This window comes from Sinohyriopsis cumingii, chromosome 8, assembly GCF_028554795.1.
Source record: "Sinohyriopsis cumingii isolate HCF-2022 chromosome 8, ASM2855479v2, whole genome shotgun sequence".
Classification (NCBI taxonomy): domain Eukaryota; kingdom Metazoa; phylum Mollusca; class Bivalvia; order Unionida; family Unionidae; genus Sinohyriopsis; species Sinohyriopsis cumingii.
Genome location: NC_142968.1, coordinates 34,163,644 through 34,173,041, shown reverse-complemented (window position 1 = coordinate 34,173,041; position 9,398 = coordinate 34,163,644).

The following is a 9,398-nucleotide window of genomic DNA, read 5'->3' as shown; positions in this document are numbered from 1 at the left end:
TTCCTCCGGTTTTAACCATGTTGCTGATGGCTGCGGCGGAAAGTTTAAGTTGTATTCCAATCTTGGATTGTTGGGCGTCATTGAGATGCTTAAGTTGGCGCGTTGTCAACGACAGTTTATTTTCACCGCCTGTGATTTGATTGTGCTTTAGCGTTATTGTGGTCCCACATTTGTTTGCTGATGCGGATTGTAATTTCTTGATCTGACCAGGAGTCAGACTGACACTTGCTTGATGGTAAGACATTTTTATAAAATACTCGTGTTTCTAAATAACGTGGATTAAAGATTTTCCACTGGGTCATCAACGACTCCCATTCGACCACTACCACCTTCAAGTAACATTGCTTTGTCACTGAGTATAACCGCGATTGCTCTGTAATGAACACCACCACCTGTATTCACTCTGGCTCTGAAGTGTATATCTACGACATATTGTTTGGATAAATCAAGATTCTCCAGCGTAAATTAATAGATCGGATATCCATTTCTAAAATGTAACTGTGATGTTTGTAAACCAGTATCTACATTTTGATCACGTTCCATAAACATCATTAACCGATGTATACACGCGCTATATGATTGTTTTCAAAACAGAGTATTATGTTTTCTGTTGGTTCTTGTTATCCATGTATCCACAAAGAAAACTCAGTAACACCCAGTTTGTCAAATATCATATGACTACGTTCCTGTGAGTTTGCTCGATCATAATTCTGAAAAACAATAAATATAAATCGTCGTGCAGAAAGACTTTGTTGTGATGCTATATGCCATGTAAATTGACCGTTAATATCAGTTTGCATACTATCTGTGGTTGTTGTCAACCAGGACAACAGAGAATAACCACTTATGTCCTCAAAAGATAATAGTCGCTGTTCTTCTGCGATGATTGAAGTCATTACTGGTATACATAACGAAAGTTTTGTTAGTACTACTTTACCAGGATCACTAGTAGGTATCCAGAGCACGTCGTTCTCGGAAGACTTTCGCACAAGAGCAACTGTGTGTTTAGCTCCAAAGATAACCATTCTGACATTTGTGCAAAATCCAAAAATATGTGATAGTGGAATTGCGCATGAAAAATTTCTACGAAGCCCTTCCAACATTGATCGACTTGTTGCAGATCCTAAGTTGTGATTTGATTTAGCTTCAATAATTATCGACTCCACATATGCGTCATCTGCAGCGGCAGTGGTTTTCTTTTTTTTTTTTGTTGGTCGTCTTTTAGTATACTGGTCTCTTTCATGGTCGTTAGAATTATCTTTTACAAACATCATTGTGGGACCTGCTGATCTTGTATAATCATCAGAGTATCTTTCCAGTCCTATTATTGATGTAGCAACGTCAACATCTTTCTGAATTGTCTCAATTTTTTTTCCATCAATCAAATAAGTAGCGCTATTAAACATTGATATGATGCCGTTGTTGACAAAATCAATTTCAATCCCGGCTATAAATTCAGTATTATCGTTTTTTATAATTTCACCTTCTGCCTCAATGAAAGCCTCAGCAGGTAAAAAGTATCTTCTTGTATCATGGACTTGTAACTCAATTCTCCCCTGCTGATTTGGTAGTCGTGCATCATAGGAATAAAATTGATAATCAGGTACACTTTCATCCTTGAGGAAAGTTCCTTCCATGTCAAATGCTGTGTCGGATATGCGCTTAAGCATTTTTATTATAATTATTTTCGTCTAACACGAGGATTACATCCTTCGGAAAACTCCGCTTCCTGATATTAGCCTTGAAATGTTATTCCCTGCTTCACCGAGTCCTTGATCTGCTAGCAATGCCAGTTTCTGATGTGCAGCTTGATTTATTATTCTACTGACATTTGCAGGCATAACTTCAGTGCTTGGTAATTTTACTGGCTGTGAGTTTCGTCGTATTAATCGTGCTAGTCTTTCTTTGATTGCCGAGAACGCCTTACCAGTAACATTGACGATTGCACTAGAAGCTTTTTTGCTATTCAACATCAATAGCCTTCATTGATAATTGTTTTGCAACAGGTGCTACTTTTGGAGCTACCCTTCTGAATAAACCCAGAACAACATCACCAAGTCCATCTCCGTAAATCGCTGTGTAGGTTGGTAATCGTGAGTTTATTGCTCTGACCATTACAGGTCCACGCTGACTATTGTGTATGATCATCTTATTTTACTTGCCATTTATCTAATCATTGTGAGAACTAGTCACTGCAATCATCAACGAGTTCATCAATAAGTTACTGGTAAACGTCGAAATCCATGATACCACATGTAAATAATCGCTGACAAATATCAGCCGCTTCATTAATTGTTTCTGAAGAATTATTACTAGCACGTTTTCCTCCTATGAGAACTTCTAGACGTTGCACGTCATTGAGGATATTGTTAGGACAAGTAACAAGGCCACTTCCCAAACCACTACCGGTATCACCAATGTCAGGCTGATCGTAAACTTCTTCTTCTGTAGGTTCTCCATATAGTTTATAAAAGTCTTGAGTTGATTCTTTTTCCGTTTGTTGCAATGGAGGAGGAAGTTGATAGGAAGGCTCTTGATGGGAAGTTTTTTGTTGTCGTTCTTGTTGTCGTTTTTGTTGTTGTGCTCGTTTTTGTTTCCTTTCCATTTGTTTTTGTTGTTGTTCTTTTTCATGATCTCTTTGTCCTTTTAGTGTTTTATTATGACTTTCTGCTCCTGCTGAATAAATTTTATAATCAATATTTTCTTTGTCTATATAATCAACATTTTGATTTCTTTTTAAACACCTAATCGTTCCATGCGTCACTATTTACTTTTTTAACGTATTCAGGTTTTAAAAATTGATCTCTGAAAGGAAAATGTTCGGCAGCAAACTCACCAAACTTGGCTTTATCCTCTCTAGTTTTCATTTTATATTTTTGAGTTTCTTGTATGCTTTTTATTAGTAAATTTTTACCTAACATCAATTTCTCTTTTTCTTTTTTTTTTTTTTTTTGGTGGGGGGGTTTCACCAATAGCACCTTCAGGTGTTTCTTCGCCTTCATCTTCAAGTTGAGAAAATGGTTGAGGTTGTGTGGCGGCTATTTTAATTGGAAGCTCCTGTAAAATTTGTTCTGTTCGTTTTAATACTGGAAGAAGACCCTCCTCAGTAGCCGTTGCAACTCTTTCAGTAGCTTCAGTAACAGGTTTAAATAACTGTTATGTACCTGTAGCGAATTCAACTTGTGCTACTTGCCGTTCTTGTAGGTTATTTTCTGAAAGAATCTCTCACGGGGAGAAATTTCGTGATTGATTCCAGTCGCTCTCGAGCTAACCGGGCAGTATAAGATTCCGGATAAACCATTATTTGATATAGCAATTTTTAATTAATATCAGCAGGGAGGGCGAAGTCTCATAATCGGCACTCAGTCACCGCAGTCCCTTTGTCTTTACGATTTTCAAGAAGGACGCTTATTTCGAACCCTCTTTTTGCAATTTCCCGAAGGCTTATTATTTGAAATAGAGAGTGAGTCAATTAGAGTTTGTTCACCCTCCCTGCTGCTCGTTATAAAAAGGCTTGTTGATTAAATAGCAACCTATCAGCATAACCCTATGCGAAGAAGTTTTATAATTGCCTTAATTGTTCACCTAACTCTAATGATATAGTCGAAAATATACCCGATATTGTGAAAAGGGTGGGGTGGCTTTAGTTCAAACTTAAAACCCTATGTGTCTGATCAAATCTTCAGTCTGGAGACGGATTTCAACAGTTTCTACATCACGTTCTGGTCGTGTTATATGTTAAGCTAGATGTGCAACTGCGCTGGATTAAACACAATACGAAGAAGGCTGATTATTCAATCCGATTGGATTTTGAGTACCATCTGTGCGATAGATGAAATTTGTAACCTTAATTTCTTTACCACATGATGACAAGCTACCTTACATATCACGAAAACGGTGTCAAGCATTAAATGAGCTGGTGATTGATTACACTGGTCAACAGTGAAATCATTACTGACTTGAAAAGGCCCTAATCTGTAGTATTTTGGTGTGCCGAACACGAATATAACCGTGAAAAATTTGTATTGGCTCTCGTTTTGAAGATATTCATATACCTCATTTTCTATGTTTCACTGTGTAAATTTCTCCAGTAGGACTGCAGCAACATCCGGAATAATGATGTAACATTGCATAATACCATCATGCTCACATCATCCACAGTTGATTGCATCATTTTCTGATGCAATGCAATACTAATGCCATGCGGCTGCTGAAGTAAGTTGACGTCAGCAGTGTACTATACATGTGTAGGCCTATTATACTAATGCCAGGCGGCTGCTGAAGCTGACGTAAGCAGTGTACTATATAAAGCCCAATCAGATAGGTTCAGCATTTAAAATATTTTAGACGTTGTGCGAGACAGTTCAAGCTACTGTTACATAAAACTTATTATTTTATCCATTTACGTACAATAAAGAACAGTAATGCCTCGAAAGTGTGTTAATACCGCGGACAATTTTTGCTATATTTGTGGGGAAGTGACATTTGCCAACCAGAAGAAAAGTATCAATTCTCAAGTGAAGAAGGCATATCATCTTTACTTCGGATGCAAGGTTGGTGACCAAGACAAGCCTTGGGCTCCACATATATGCTGTGCTACATGTACAACACAGCTTTCACAGTGGTTGAATTGCAAAAGGTCATCAATGCCGTTTGCAGTCCCAATGGTGTGGAGAGAGCCAAGCAACCACCTAAATGACTGTTACTTCTGCTTGGTTCCTCCTCTTTCTGGCGGAATAACGAAGCGAAAGAAGTCGAGAATAGTCTACCCAAACATTCCGTCTGCATTGAGACCAGTTCCACATGGTGAGGGACTTCCTATTCCAGAACCTCCAGCAGAATATTCTCTTGATTCATCTGACGAAGACAAAGGTGAGTCGACCTGTTCTTCTCCTGGTCCATCAGCATGCAGTGATCCAGATTTTCACTGTGGTGCATCATCAACCCCACACAGAATAACACAGGAAGAACTAAATGACCTGATTCGTGATTTGGACTTATCAAAGAACAAGGCAGAATTGCTAGGATCAAGACTCCAACAATGGAATCTTCTAGAAGAAGATGTCACAATTACTGCATATCGAAAGCGCCACCAGCAATTGGAGCCTTTCTTCAGAAAGGAAAGTAATCTGATATTCTGTTCCGATATTGAGGGCCTCATGAATGCTTTAAAAATCACTCATGACCCACAAGAATGGAGACTATTTGTGGACTCTTCGAAACTGAGTCTCAAGGCTGTGCTTTTGCACAATGGAAACATTCTTCCATCTGTTCCAGTAGCGTATGCTGTCCACATGAAAGAGACATACGATAACTTAAGGCAGCTACTGAATTCCATTGAGTATAACAAGTACAGCTGGCACCTCTGTGGTGATTTGAAGGTAGTTGCCCTTTTAATGGGACTGCAGCAAGGATATAGAAAATACATGTGTTTCTTATGCGAGTGGGATAGCCGAGCAAGGGAAATGCACTACATGAGGAAGGAATGGACTCACAGGCAGAATGTAGCCATTGGAGAGAAGAATATCCAACACCCAGCTCTGGTTGAGGCTCAGAAAATCTTGCTACCACCCCTTCACATCAAACTAGGTTTGATGAAGAACTTCGTGAAAGCCATTGACCGGACTTTGCCAGCATTCCGATACCTGCATGAAAAATTCCCTCGACTCAGCGAAGCAAAGATTAAAGAGGGAGTTTTTGTGGGTCCTCAGATTCGAGAGCTTTTCAAAGATGACCGGTTCAACAACTTGCTGGAAGGTGACGCGAAACAAGCATGGAATGCTTTTCGCCTAGTTTCTACAAACTTCCTCGGAAATGTTAGGGCAGAAAACTATAAGGAACTAGTAGAAGACATGTTGATGAAGTATAAGAAACTTGGCTGCAATATGTCTCTAAAGATTCACTTCCTTCATTCCCATTTGGATTTCTTTCCTAGCAACTGTGGTATTGTTAGTGATGAACACGGCGAACGTTTTCATCAAGATATCGCAACAATGGAACAAAGATACCAGGGAAAATGGTCCACTACAATGCTGGCTGACTACTGCTGGACACTCCTCAGAGATGCTCCCGAACAGCTGTACAAGAGACAGGCGAAGAAATCTAAGATGTAGTCAATGACTTGATTTTTTATAGGTAGGCTATTACAGTTGACCTTTTACTATTGGAATGCATTTCGTTATGTAAACATTAATTTCTTGCAGATTACAAAAAAACTAGAGCCAATTTTGCAATTTGACTGTCATATTCGTGTTCAGCACATAAAAATTGATAAGAATTGACTAATTTTATTTCAGTAACATGACTTTTGTAAAAATTTGTTGTCCAGTGTTATGCATGCATAATATATTTTAAAAAGGGAAAGTACACTTGACATACATATTAACCACGTGTGTCTAAATACTATTTGGAATAAGCCAGCTTCGTTCAGTATGATCACTGAAAATCACCTATGAATTTTATTCAAGCACTACGTATGACGCATATGCAGTGTAAAACGCCCACGATTATCAGGCCATTTCCACCTTTGAAACCACGCTGAACTCAAGCCCATATCTCGCGCATCATTAGTTAATGAGCTAATCCTTGTCAGTAATGAGCAAAAACTGAGTAGTACCAAACATGTAACTTCCTGTCTAGCATTTGATTCAGCACGCGATACATTGACAAATACGTGTTCATAATGTTGCTTCTGTTAAGATGAACATATATTGTACTTAACTCTGGTCGGACCAAAGTGTAGTTCGTGACCACAAACGAGTTAGTCTAAATATTTGGCTGACCAATCTTGTTACACGACCTTAAGCATTTTAGTATAAATGGCTGACCATGATTAAAATAAAATGTTTTATCGTTCTTTATATGCAACAATATAAAGTATAGGTAAGGAATATATGCTTAACAAGCTAAATGTTATATAACAATGAGTGAGATACAGACAGTTCTTGATCTTAAAAAAGGCAAAAAGTTCTAAACATTTTAGGTATAAGTCAGTATTACTGGCTAATGGAGGAGGAGTTTGCCAGCTTACGTGTCTGGTTCACCGATAATACGTACATTTGAAAGAAGAAAATGTATCTGTGATCCTCACTGTCTTTCAAAAGTAAAACACATGTAGTAAATTATATACATTGAAATTCTATAGCATGTTTCTTTTCTGTCAGGACATTTGTGCAATTAAATTTTAAAATGTTTGTAAAATGCTAGTTTACTATTCCTGAGCATATTTCATTAAGACCACAAACTCTCTTTATGTACGAGGCGAACCAATTTACAATAGCAAAACACTCACAAATAATACGCATGGGAATAATAGAAGCACATAGGTCATTAATTAAATAGTTTGCAGGTATGCAATTATATAATGATCTTATCACGTTTTCTTAATTTAATGGATTTTAAATAAACTCTGTGGGATATTATTCCAATCGTTGTCTAAGGTATATCAATCATTATTCTGACAAACGGGATAGGTTGCGGATTAGCCGTATGTATCATCTGAATGTGTTTTGATACCATTTAGACAAGTGTAACAAGTTCTACACTATGTTCAACATCACTTTTAATGATTGGCCATTACAAGTGGTTCAAGATCTTTTGATAAGACGTTTTGATCCCTAAATAAGCAGACAAAAGAGTATCATGGACCAAACTAAAAATATTTTGTCTGTACGTTTTGGAACTACAATTTGTTAATTCAACGAGTACTCGAACTAAAATTTTATTTTGTAAATATGAAAAACGTTCTAGAAGGTTAATTTTCATTAGGAAATAGTTTTGTTTACAAAATGTTAATTTTGACCTAATCTGTTTACGGGAAAAATTATTCATTCATGTTTTAAGATCTACCACAATCAATTTTGTATTATTGTTGTGTGCAGAAACATGTTTTGGCAGAAATTTATTTCTTCAAGCTATTCAATTTAATGATTTTTTCTTTGGAAATTTGTAAATATTGAATGCACGTCAAAATAAAATAACATTCTTGGAGAGATATTCATTGAGATTTAAAGTGAAAGTATATTAATGTGTTTCAATAAAAGATGGTTGGCATAACAATACGATATAGGTCACCACATGTACATCAGCACCTTCATCATTGGACATAATTTGGATTCCACTGAAGTTTATTAAGAACTTTCAGTATTAGAACATGTGTCTAGGGTTATGTTGGCAGTATAGTCGCAATGCCTTGAGCTAATTTCTTTTATTGTTTACATTGTAGTCTAGAGAAACAAATTCTTTGGTGAATTGTACATAGCTCAGTGTTTTTAACTCTTTTCTGTTACTTATTTTAAGAGCATTGACTAGTACCAATTAAATGATTTTGCGTTGCAAGGATAGTTAAATCTATTGCCCTTGTCTAATAGGCAGACAACTCAATTTTGGGCAAAATATTCGTTTCAAACATTTAACAAGACCTAACTGTTTATTCCGTCGATTCAATAGATGGTACGTATAACAGAAGTTCTATGCTGTAAACTATTTCCATTCTTGAAGACAGGTACCGATCATAAAAATTGGATCCGTTATGTTGGGTCCTAAATGGTCACTTTTATATATTTGGCCGCATAACCTGAATTATTTTTGAATAATATGAACATAGGCGTTGTTCTACTTTTTAACCCTTAATTCAACTCAGCTTCCAGAGCAGGGTACGTTAGATCACACGGATAAAGTCAACTTTGTTAATTTGGCTCATGTTTAAGTCGCTTTGACTGGCGCATCATAAGGAAGCTCATTTTTGGAGCTATTTAAACGATTTCATTTACGATTGAACATCTAGATCTTGACATGCACATAATTGAACTGTGTTATGTATTTTTATGGATGCTGTACAGCTAAACTATTTGTGAGGCAATAAAGAGTAAATAAGAACTAAATGCAAAGCTTTTTTATGCTTTGGACAGAGCTGGGGAAAAGTATGATTTGGGTATGGAGTTTGAATATTTTTTTCTTCTTCTTCTTCTTCTTCTTCTTCTTCTTCTTATTATTATTATTATTATTTATGGAGGCACGTGGCTTATACAATTACAAAGAGAGTATTCGTGCATCACTGTATTCCTTTATTCATTCTACTGACCTTTTATATTACTGGTCCAGTAATCATTGAATAAATTATTAGTGAGCTGATACCAAATGTTTAAAAATAATATTATTTATAGTTTTCGTAATCGAACCTATTATGACGATAGTTGCATAGAACTGAATAATCGTAATTAAGTTGCATTAATCGGGCATGGATTCAGTTCCAGAATGTCACTGTTTATACTACAAAGGAATGGCGAATACATGAATTGAACATGTACGTAGTGACTTTGCAAGATTGGCATTCTTATTTCTCTCCTGCTTGGTTTTGACATTCACTTTTCCCTGTATCAACAGTCCGAAGGCAATAA